Source organism: Thermobia domestica, chromosome 11, assembly GCF_964235325.1.
Source record: "Thermobia domestica chromosome 11, izTheDome1.hap1.1, whole genome shotgun sequence".
In the NCBI taxonomy this organism is placed as follows: Eukaryota; Metazoa; Arthropoda; class Insecta; order Zygentoma; family Lepismatidae; genus Thermobia; species Thermobia domestica.
This window is the reverse complement of record NC_137464.1, coordinates 96,219,472-96,232,848: the sequence shown is the minus strand read 5'-3', so window position 1 is coordinate 96,232,848 and position 13,377 is coordinate 96,219,472.

Sequence of the window (13,377 nt, the reverse complement as noted above, 5' to 3'; positions counted from 1 at the left end):
AAATCAAGTTTGTCAATAAATACCGGTACAAAGTGGGAAAAAAGTCAATACATATAAATAACCAGAAGAATAGAAAGAAAATGATATTGAAAGAATATACAAGTGATATAACCTTCTTCAGCACAATATTTTTCTTTGTTCTTCTATGGACATACGTTGTTGAAGATGAAAAATGGAAAAATGTATGCTCAGTCAATTACAAATTATGTAAGCAGCAAAATTCGAGATGAAAAGGTCATAACATGCGCTTACGTCAAGACACAAGATTTTGTACAAAATATTTTATTACTAGTTGCATGAGAACAGTGTACACAAAAAAAAAAAAAAAGACTCAGAAATTAAGATTTAAATTGAGAAGCAACAAAGAACTTCAAGTTTTAACTAGTAATCAGTGTTCTTCCAAAGAAGAGTGTAAAGTTCAAAGTTTCTTACTCAATGACTGTAGAGCCATCGAACAATTCCCACAGATTACTCCAAGAAGGAAACTATAATGTTTCAGCGCTTATGTTTTCTTATTCAACGGTTTTTAACCACATCAAGACTTAGTTACTCACTCTTGCTGGCGCATCTGAGATTATTACAGTCAATATTTCTGTGTAATAAGCAGCAGATACCTGTTACTACATCTTCAAAGAGCCGAAACATCCAACGTCTGCAATGAATTATTGTTACTGATTGTCGACTTTATATCCAGCTTCTACGTTGGAACTGCTGTCCACGCCTTGTTTAAATCCAATGGACGTTAGTGAGTATAATGTTACATCTAAACATTACTTTGCAGTAGTATCTTTCTCTTTCTTTTCAGGACAACATGGAAGTTGAACATTACAAAAGTTGAACATTACATTTGTCCATTTGACTTATGACTTAGGAAACTCGCTGAGTAAATTGAAATTTACCGCATTTCCGAATTCTCACCAAATTCCTTCGAAATGATTTTTCCCAAAGTCAAGACTTTGTTAAATCGATTTTTCTTACCCGGAAAGAATGAATTCATCCCATTTGGTGCAAACTTTTAGGCAACCAAAAGAAAGAATTTAGGAGAAAAAAATTAAAAGTTATTAATCTCTTTGCACCCATCTTGTATTCACCAGTAAAAGTTTCCTTAAAATCTGTCAACAATAGCACAGGCCAACCTTATAACTTCTCTGATATACCGATTTCTGTGTGATCATCGCTGGATCTTGCCAGTAATTAGATGAGATGTTTGGAGAAGCAGATAGTATTTGCAATGTTGCTTTTATCTAGCGTTTACCCCTCTCCCTGCGGGGGGGGCTTGGTCCTGGTGCAGTTCCACACGATGGATGTTGTCGCCATACAATGCTGGTATTTCTCTGTGTAAATTGGGGATAGGATATGTTGGTAATAAACAGTATTGTTTTTGACTTTTGTTTCGCCCTTTACTCTATAGCAAAAGAAAGTGTCACTCAAAATACCTTTTGAAAATGTTGTTTGCATTGACGCACCAAGTTACACAGGTCTCTCTTTGACGAATGCCTCTATTGATGAATGCCGACCTTTTACACAGTCGTTAAGGTAAATCTATATTCCTGTATTGTCACAACAAATTTCCAGATTTACCAGACATGTGGCGCTCGTACAACTTCCTGCCTGTGGGGGCGCTGTGGCTCAGTGGTAGAGCGTTAACCTCCGGTGCTTGGGGTCCCCGGTTCGATCCCAGCTGGCGCAGTGTGGACTTTGTGGTGGACAAACACCGTCCACGTGGGATTTCTCGGGGTTCTCTCGTTTCCTCCCACTTTCTTCATTCCACCATTTCTTTCACCTCTCATCATCACCGTCTCCTTTAGCCTAACCGGCATAACCGTTGGACGTAAAACAAAGATTTCATATCATTTACAGATTCCTGCCTTTACAGGTCCGTAACCAGCCCAAAAATGCAGGGGAGGCGGTAGAAGTTGCGGGAGGGCCGATCCAATCATATTATAGTTCATCACCTTATAGTTTATTTGCAAGCCTACAGTAAAAATATTGGGGGGCCAGTAAAAATTTAGTGGGGCGTACGGCCCTCCCAGACTCCTATGGATACGGGTTTGTGCCCTTGCTCTTTCGTTTCGTAATGTTAACGCATGCACCTGACTTGCAGACAGATTACAGCCTCAATATGTGATGGATCGTACGGCTCATTGTGATTGGGTCATATGTAATTGACTATAATACGTTGAGGTTATGGATTCTCACAGACGTATTATTGACGGATACGTTGAGGATGGATCTTTTCTACCACAGATCTTGTGTTTCAGTAAGGTCCGATTTGGATGCGATTTCGTAGGAGATGTGAGTTGTAGAGGAGCATGCTGTGCATAACGTTTAATCACTGAGAGTGGCCCGCCCCATTACAAAGTCATTATTTTGACACTGTTCTACTATGAGGGAAATGCTAATTTCCATGAGAATGAATTATGACGTACCCTTCTCAAAAGTGTTTTTTCTCATCGGCATTTTTCCCATTGCAAGACCTTCATTCTCCTACACAAGTGAGAGATGTGTCCGATTTCATTGAAAACAATTACTATAAAATACACGATGACAAACGCTAACCGTTGATTTCTAAATAGTACAGAGTGATCACAAAGTCTCATTACCCCCTATGCATTACATAGATGTTAATGAATTGTTGGTTCTTATTGTGGCATGTGCTGATATACATCTAAATCATGGCTGATGAGTCCACTTACATCATGGAGGAATGGACGGACACACGAACGACCCCAAACAGGAAAATTAATGAGAAATATTCAACATGATACCACTGTAAGGTGTCAGAACAATTTCCCTACAAAACCAACAGCTTCACGGTAGAAGAAAAAACTTTTTGCAACTGGTTGCGTAAGAGATAAGCCCAACTAAGGACGGCCACTAACACGACTGGAAACTTGTGTGGAGGCTGGAGTGTCTGTCGAACGTTTGCCAAAAAAAAAAAAAAGTCCATTTGTAAACAATCACAGAAATTGGTATTCCATACTCGACATTGCAAAAACATACGACGAAGATTTGCAGTGAAAGGATTTGATTTGTATACGAAATAAGTGATAGTGACATGCAAAAAAGTCAACAGCCTTGTGAGCGAATGCTTGATGTCTTTACAGCTCTTCTCTCAAAGGAAAAATTGTTTTTCTCGGACGGGTGTGCAATATATCGCAGTGCAAAAGTCAGAAACGTTTATTTCTGGAGTAAAGAAAGCCCACATTTTTTAAATGAAGAACTTGAACACAAGCCACCACATATGATCTGGTCTGCAATGCCTGCAATTCACTTCGTAGGTTCATATTTATTTGACGGTGCTGTGAATTGCATTGCGTATCTCACCATGTTACGTGATTGGTGTATTCCATATCTGCAAGATCGGGGGTTGCTCGGTCGTGTATAGTTCCAGCAGGATGGAGCACCAGCCCATTATGCTATTGCCGTTAGAGAATATATCAATTAGGTATTTCCTGATAAATGGATTGGATGTAGTTCTGAACATTTGCCTGCACCCGTGTAGTGGCCACCACGAAGTCTTGATCTCTTATCTTAAAACAATTCACTACGGAAGTTCGTTAAACAAAAGGTTGATGCCACACATTAGGAGACAGTTGATGAACTTACGGATGCCGTCCGACATGAATTTACTGCCATCACACCAGCAATGTTGAGGGAAATTTCACATCGTACATGGAGGAGAATCATACTCTGTTATGAAAACGATGGTGTACATACAGATACTTTGGAATAAATAGTAAAGAATAGTCATACTACTTCGAAGTTGTCCTCTGCCGTGATCCCACATTAACACAATGTGATCATCTATGAATATATGGACACGCGATAGGTAGTAACAGAACTTTGTGATCACTCTGTAGATATTGAGAATATTTAATTCCAACTTAAGTACTGATAAATAAGTTAACTCTCACATAACATTATAACGTAAACAATTAAAGTATATAACATTGAATCATAGAATAAAGTGAACAAAACTTTAACATCCTTCATTGTTTTCAGGTGTCAGAAATATTCTGCCAAAGAAGAAACTATGGTTAAATTATCTTGCCAATTACCTTGAAATTCTACATAAAGAAGAGCAAGATGTGTCTCTTCCCTCTCAAGAAAGTAAGTTTTCTCTTTATTTTTGTATAATTATAGACATTGTTTCTACTCTCACTAAACGTGGAACCTTGTTTTCGATTGCAAGGAGCATAATTTTTATGTATACTTTTAAAATAATACTCATATTTTCGTAGATTCCAGTGTTTTATATTGTACGATTAACAGTTTAGTAATTTGCCATACTCCCATCTAACCAAAGTGCCATTTCGCATGTACTTCATAAAATGTGGTCTCCGGTTCGATTCCTCGAATTCATAGAATTCTGGTATTTTCCCACCATCATAAAACAATTGGGGTCATTGGATTAAGCGGTAACGAACTCCATTCTATACAGAATGACAACAACTAAAGGATGCGATGAGCTGACCACACACCGACTAAAATCCATCTAGTTAGCCATAATACTTCGTGGGTTGAAACGTTAGAAAGAAAAGTAGTGGTTATAATCCATTTAGCTATATTATTAATTCGTTTATTGGGGTTTAGCATCTCTGCCAGCATCGTGGCTATGTAAGGGATGGACTTGCAACTTAACTTGGAATTCGAACCACACGAGCCACCATATTCTACTTTCATTTCTTCTACCGACTACCGCCTCTTCCGGCATCTTGATCATTTCTTTGCAGTGAACGTTCCTAATCACCGAGCAGTGCAACGTGCAGTGGAAAACTTCGCATCGTAGACTCCAGATTTGTCTCATCATCTCATCATGAATGTGTTGCTGAAGCTAAAATCAAACTCTAAACAGGTATATTTTTTTTCCTTTGATAATTACACGTTAATGGATTTTTCTATTGCACCAACCCAATACAAATATATGTAAGTATGTATATGTCTCTCATGACACCTGGTAAGAATGAAGTATTTACATTTAAAATTTTATTTGTACCATCTTTAAAACAGCATATTGGCGTTGTTTGCATATTTAAGTGGTTAAATATGATTTATAACGTAAATATTCCAAAGAATTAACCTTGTTTGAATTTTTTTGGTTGATTGTAAAATAGATTCTCATGTCTTAACGAATTTATCTATGGGGAAACAAAAGAAATACAGATTTTCTAGTTTTAGTCAGTAATTAGTTTTACTTTATATTTAAAGTTCTAGTTTTTTATTCTTTCTTCAACATAATTGTGAGGATAGCATCTCGGTGGTATAGTGCTCTCTTCTGATTGGAAGCGTCGCACTTCAGTTTTGAGCCATATGTGTGGACGTTGATTACATTATGCCAGTAGATTCTCCCATTTTCTTCTACTTTCTCACCACCTTCTTCCAAACTCATTCACTTGAATCTATCAGCAATTTTTTATTTCATTTTCTTTCTGAAATACAGTTCGTCTAATGGAAAACATCTCGGGTAATATATTAAATGAATTATCATCTTGGTATTCAATCAAATGATAGGAGTGGAGCAATCCATAATGCACAGTCGTCTACAAGTCTCTACAGTGTTTGCTGATTTGCAACTGGCATTCTCCTTTACCTAGTGTGTATACTGCAAGCTAGGCCTTTCCCTAGCTTTTTTTCCCTCCATAAGTTAGTCTAGCAACTTTTTATTAGCTCATCATGACGTAAGATACGAGGGCTGATAACAAAGACTGAAACTGATTATTGTAACGCAGTTAACTTTGTTGCCGAATGCCAGCATGTTTGATAGTTGATAGAGTTGTGTTTCATATATACTCTCACTAGGTGCCAGCATTCTCGTATCATTAGGTTGGGAGTAATCCGCTGTGTTTTAGACACTGCTTCTATTTCGCCTCACAATGTGCTCTGTATATGTATACAATAAGGTTGCACGAGAAGAACAGTACGGAGCAATAAAGTTTTGTTTTCGCTTGACCATATTCTTCTGATATATACGAAAAGCTCAAGCAAGCTTGTTTCGGAGTGAATAGTCGTGGTACCCAATGGGCACAAATACGAGACATATGGAGATGATCTTGCATTATTAAATATATATATATACTAGCATATATTACCCGCTTCGCTGGGTTGAAATGAAAATTTAAATGCACAACTCCATATCTCATGTGTTTAATACCCGTGAAATATGCTTGCAGTAAATTTTCCGCTGTATATCGCCTGTCATTTATGTTAACCCGCCGAGTGACACGGTCATGCGGGTTGCATATAAATACGTTTATTTTTACCTATGATGAACTAATAACAAAGGATTTGTGGACACCTGAATGGTCAATTATCTCAAGACACTGGTAATTGAAAATTAAAGTGATATGATAAAAACCATCTAGGGTCCAAATCCTAATAACCCCCCAAAAATGAAAGAAATTGGTTCAGCCGTATTAGCGTGATGAGGGAACAAAGGATTTTGTACGTTCTCTTTTATATATAAGATATATATATATATATATATATATATATATATATATATATATATATATATATATATATATATATATATATATATATATATATATATATATATATATATATACTGCCATATGAAATTCCAAACATTTCACTTAGTTTACGTAATGTTATCCCTCGATCCTCACGGACAATCACAGCAGCAGTATTGATATCACAGCACAGGCTGAAACACCAGGTCCACCTTGTTTAACACATGGAACTCGTCCTTCTTTGAATTCTTTGAGCCACCGAAGCACTGTTGCTCGAAGTTATGCACTTTCACCGTAAGCTTGCTTGAGCTTTTCATACGTTTCAGAAGCTGTATGGTTGAAGCGAAAACAAGACTTTATTACTCCATACTGTTCTTCTCGTATAACCTCCATTGTATGCATGTAGACAGCACGTTGTGAGGCGAAATGAAAGCAGTGTCTAAAACACAGTGGATTACTCCCAACCTACGGATACGACTATGCTGCCACCTAGTGAGAGTATATATGAAACACAATTCTTTCAACTATCAAACGTGCCGGCATTCGGCAACAATGGAAACTGCGGTACAATAATCATTCTCAGTCTTGGTTGATCAGCCCTCGTATGTTTACTCCATCCAAATATCTCTACTTTTTACAACACTTTTAACAAGAAAGTTGTTTTCTCTCTGATTATTTTCAGTACTTCTTGGTTTATTACTTTGTCTACCCCAGGAATTTCCGAAACACGTCAATAGCGTCATATTTCAAAGGTTGTTATGCGTTTTTTATTTGTTTGGCCAGGCGTCCAGCTCTCGCTTCTAGACAAAGGTAGTTAGCAAGCGCTTGCGAATCCTCGTATCAATATTATAGGAATAAGTATATTCCATTTGCTGTTGAAGGTGGCATTAGCTTGGTTTATTCGATAGCAATCTCTCCTTATATTATCCATGGAGTGATATCTTACAACCAAGGTACGTGAAAGTAGATACATTCTGTAACTTCTCCCCACCAATAAAATATATAGCGTTTGTTTTGTTCTTACTTGCTGCCATTAGAGCGATTGATCTTCATACTATACTTTTTGAGTACTAGACCCATTATATTAAGCGCGGCTTCCATCTCTTGCTCAGCTTCAACTAACTCCTCCTCTTCTGGATCCAAATTGTTCATCTGTAAGGATAGATTCTACTTTTCCTGTGATTCCCCGTAGAACGATTGCCTGAATTACTAAGAACAGAGTTCTAAATCTTCAAATTAAATGGCTTTTTTTTTTTTTTTTTTTTTTTTTGCGTAACAGTTTTTAAAGTCATCCAGAAACGGTGCTATCTTATACACCCCTTGCATCGGGCTAAACAGCTCATTACGTATTTGAGAACCAGAGGACTTGATAAATTCTGCGGACCGTGTGATACAGAGTACATTCTGTGAACCACTTCAGTCAGAAACAAGTTTTCTTTGTATAAAACATTCATTCAGTGCTGACAGAAAAGATAAAGGTTATTTTGAGCTGAGGCATTTCTCGATTTGCTTTCTTTTTTCCTTTAGTTTAACATACTTTTGCATGTAAGTCAATATGTTAACTAATATTACTAAATACGTCCTAGCATACTTTTGTATACTGTGGTAGAAGTCATGAGTTCAATTCTGTGAAATATTACATTGATTTTATTATTATAATCGTAATTTCTCATCATCTTCTCTGTTCTAAAGGTTTTAAACGTCAAAAAAGAAATAGATTCATAATACTGAATTACTACTGCCTCTGACTTCTGAAGTAGGTTAAGTTGCTCTGAATTTACGAAATCTTCCTGTGAAAAGTCTGAATTCAATATCTCAATTACGTGGTGGTTCACTTTGATGAGATGATCAACTTTAAACTAAATTAGATGTTTTCACAATATATATCAGTGGCGTATTTAGGGGGTGCTTCCGGGCTTAAGCCCCCCCCCCGAAATCTTACTTACTATAGTAAAGCATATGAAATATCTTGCAGAATTTTCACGTTTTGAAGCAAAGCCCCCCCGAAAGTTAGCAAAGCCCCTCCCGAAACAAAATCGTAAATACGCCACTGATATATATATATATATTTCAAATATTCAAAACAAAATGTTAAAGCAAAATACGTATTAGAGAGTGCGAAAGAAATTGAGATGTAACGAAGAAGAGAATTACTCACATACACCAAATTTTATTTATTTATTTATTTATTTATTCCGCATATTTATTCCAAAGTTCAACGTCCTTAGGGCGTTGTTGCTTAATAACTCTTAAAAAAAAAAAAAAAAAAAAGATCTGACACACTTAAAATTGCTCTTCGTACTTATTACGTTTGAGTTCTTTGAAAAAACCAAAATTTCAGAATCTATGTTACTAAATACGTAATCATCATAAAGGGCAAGGTCTAGTGAATATAGTGAATTGCCCATGTATTGAAACTACAGATCTTTTAAAACATCCTGTCATTTACTCTTCTAGTATGAACAAGATTTGTTTGGGAAAAATATATATATATCTTTCACCCCACTTTTCTTACAACGAGTTTTAGTTTTCTCCAGCACGTTTCAACTACTACATTAGCAGTGGTTAGTTCTTTGACCCTTCTGATGATAGTTTCTAATTGTTAACGAAATACTGTCCTTACTTTGCAGTTAATCTATTTGCACTAAATCTCCTTGTTTTCAATTTTCAGATCACATAGGGTATGAAGAATCGATTTTATGGTCCGTAGCTTCAAATAAATGGGGTGGTTGGATCAATGGGTGGGTGGGGATAGTGTACCATCAATCTTCAGACACTTCAAAGGGTCAAAGGTGAAGATTGATGGTGGCTGGATTGACAGACAAGGGAACAGGCAGTGGAAGGAGGGCGTTTGGGCCGCTGGGCAGACGGTCGGATGTAGTTACGACTTTTTTTTAAAATCTGTGCTTTACATATTGATCTTTTTTTTTTTTCTTGGGTGGCGTCGGATTGGGTGCGTGGGATGTCTTACAGAGGCAATGCCAGTCAAGTCTAGAGATATCCCAATTAAGAGGCAGAAAGGTTTTACTCTGAACACACACACATCTATTCGTAGACATATACACGTACGGCACCACTTCCATGCACGCATACACAAGTACATACGTATAAATATATTAAACTACACGCACCCCATCTACACTGCTAGGACTCCAGACACCCATTCAAACTCTCTCTCTCTCTCTCTCTCTCACACACACACACTGGCGCGGGAAAACCGAGTCCAATACTCTGCTAGAGCATATGTGGTTCGAATCCCTTGTTAAGCTGTAGATCCACATCTCATATAGCCTCGCTGCTGAAAGGGACGCTTAACTCAAAAAATAAAAAAAGGAATCCAACACACATACACACACATTTGAGACTGCGATAGAAACGTCCATTATGTCACTCGTAGATAACTACATTCACTGATAAAAATCAAAATTGTTAGAAGATACTTGTTAACTGGTTCCTAAGGTCTTCCAAATAAAATATCTTGATTTTTTCCAAGAGTGTACTTTACATTTATTGCCAACAATTATCGAACATAAATATTATTTCAATCGTATCTACAAATAGTTAATATTATTAAGAAAATCTACTTCATTATCTCCGCATTTATTTTTCCACTCGACTTCTAACATTCCTAAAACGGTACAACGACATCAACCAATTTACACAACAGACAGAAATTGTGTAAATTATTCTTCATTTCCACCCACCAAATCCCACAAATTATGATTTAATTCGTAACCCATTTTGACCCTAATTTGAACTTCGGAAACATAGTGACAACCGTAATTCCACTCGTCACCAAACTTGCTGTGTTATTCTTATATTTTTAATGTTCAATTCTTTCCCTTTTTTATCATATGCTTTATTATAAATATAATTATATTCTTCACTCTCCTTTCTCTACAACTTTCACCGCTAAAGAATTCGCTACTTGGTGTTGTCTTCTATTGGTTCACTTGCTTCGAAAATTGCTCTTCTATAATTTATTTCCAGTTCTTATTATCCTCACTTTTCTTTCCCGATCTTCATTTATTCCGGATGTTTTATTCGTTTCCTTTACTCCAACATTCACCATAATTCAGTAGTCGTATTGGAAATAAAGTACTAAAGATATGATTAAATGCGTAAATATATCTTTCATATGCTGCAACATTGTGGAGCTTATTTTTAAATTTTTATAGCTACTATGATTTCTTTTTCTTTTTAATTTTTTTTTTTACCAATATGCTGTACCGATTCACATCGCCTCAAGTCAATCAATGCCTCAAGCATCTCATATATCATAATTTTGACTTCATATGTTTCTACACATCTACTTGTGTACTACGCATATTGACACATCTTCCATGAACAAACGTTTGTGTTATATACATATAGAAGCATTTTATTGTTCTCAATTTTTCTTTTCTTTCTTTCTTTAAATGACTGATACTATATGAAATGTGGATCTATAGCTTAACAAACAATCCAAAACCACATGATCTCCCACCGATAACAGAACCGGAGTCTCTGGTACCAAACACACGAAAATATTATTCATACAGAGACACGTTTTCTACAGTTTATTTATTTATTTATTTATTTATTAAATTTATTATAATTACTTTTTAGTTTAACGTCTCATAACTTTGCACCGAGGCTAAGGGAGAAGGTGATAATAAGACGGAAGATAATGGTGGAATCACGAAAATGATAGAAAACGGGAACAACCCGAGAAATCCATACGCACGTTCTTTGTCTACCACAACGCTTATATGGCGGGATTTGGAATTGAACTAGGTACCCCTGTGCCTGAGGTGAGCGCTTCCTACCACTGAGCCACAGTGGTCTCTTTTAACATACATTTACACAAATACATTACACTGATGTTTCCAACTACGCGCACTCTAGCTCTTTAGATCGCAAGTAAGAGGGAATACCCAAACTATCCAGAATTGCAACATAACATGTACGCGTTTTATAGTTATGGAACGCACGTCACTAGCCGAGTCGCGTCATCTCTGTGTGGGGCTGGAATTGTTTATTTTTGCTGCTGCTTTGTATGTGTTCCTGCTTATAGCGTCCAGTAATTATTATGATGTATAATTACGAGGAGTGAAGAGAGTGATTGAAATTTTACTTTTTGTTGGAGAAAACTGCGGCCGAGCTGTGTTATCCAGTAAGCAGAATTCTTTGAATAAATCACAAGTTTGGAAGTGTTTCCCGGTTCAACTGAATATTTCCCACAAATTGAGCTCTTTCTGTGCCTGTATGAGCATCAGGGCCCAACTATGACTGACTCCCGTCTAATTCCAAAATCGTATAGAATTCGCTGGCAGGCACTACATGGAAAATTTGTTCAGTAGTCTTTTGACTATCGTCTTAATAGCCTGTAGAATTTTTTCAATGACCTTTTATTTCAGGATTACTAGGTAATGGCAGGTACGGGGTTTGTTGAAAAATATCCGACTCTTATTCATTGTGTATTCAGCGTAGTTCTCCTTGGGCTGCCAAATATTTCTCTCAACGGATCTTTAATTATTGGGAGCAGCGTTGTAACGCCTTTTCCGGGATTACGGGCAGGTTGTCCGTCGCATCTTCTCTTGACAGTGACATACAACTTTCTTTTAATCTCTTTTCCCACTTATACGGGGTTGACATATTTTATGATTCGCAGCCATCTTGATCGGTCCCAAACATAATGTACTATTAACCTCTTTTCTTCCAAGTAGGTAGTCACATAGTTTGTTCATTTTTTGGCTTCCTCTTCCTCTTTTGCCTTCTACTTCCATCTTCCCCACATTCTTGCGAAACAATTACCATTTTTCTCATAACATGACCATACTATTTTTAATCTTTCCTCATACTTCCTTCGACACGTCATTCAACATAACGCACTCTTATATTCTTTCATTCCTGACCAAACCTAATAACACTATACATCCATCTGAGCATTTGTATTTTGCCCACGTCTAGTTTCTTCTCTTGTGTCTTTTTGATTTCCCAAGTTTGTACTTCGTACAGCATGCAGATTTCATTACGGTCTTGTAGGCTCTTCCTTTTCCTTTGACAGTTACTCTGTGACTACAAAGAAACCTAAGATCTACCATTTCATCCATCCCATCTTAATTCTGTGCTCTATTTCCGCATCTAAATTCCCAATGCTTATCCACAATGGAACCTAAGTACTTAAATGTATTTACTTCCTATATGTTCTGTCCTTCCATCAGTGCGGTTTCTTCTCTATCTCCTGCAAAGTTCATATATTGAGTTTTCTTCCTACTAATTTCTAATCCTGTTCCCCAAAGGTTTCTCCACTTTTCTAGTTTCTCTTCTAACTCTTTTCTCTTGGTATTATACAAAACAATATCGTCTACTAGAAACGGCATACACTAATGTGGTGTGTCTTTGATACTTTTCACATAGGACATCCGTAACCAGATTGAATATGTATGGGCTGAAGGAAGATCCTTGATATAATTCGACTGGCAGGTATCCAGTCCGAGTAGATTACGCTGCCCTTGATCCTTGTTCTAGCTTCTTAATATATATCAAGGGCGAGGCGATCATTTTTTTCCTGGTACGCTACTTCTCATGAGTCTTCAGATCTTTTGACATGATACTTTGTCATGAGTTTTCTCCAGGTCGATAAACACTACATATATACATATTTCTTCTTTTCTTGATATTTTCCCATTATTTATCTAATTGCAAAAATGGCATCTGTTGTTCTCCGACCTGGCATGAATCCGAAATTGGAATTGTTCCTCTCCTATTGATGTCTCCCTGCGAAACCGTCTCTCAATGAATTTTTCCAAAATCTTCATTGTATGGAACATTAGCTCTATAATTATTGAAATCTTGGAAATCATTCTTCACCTTAAAATTAGTATTATTATATTATATCTCCATTTTTTGGATATTCTTT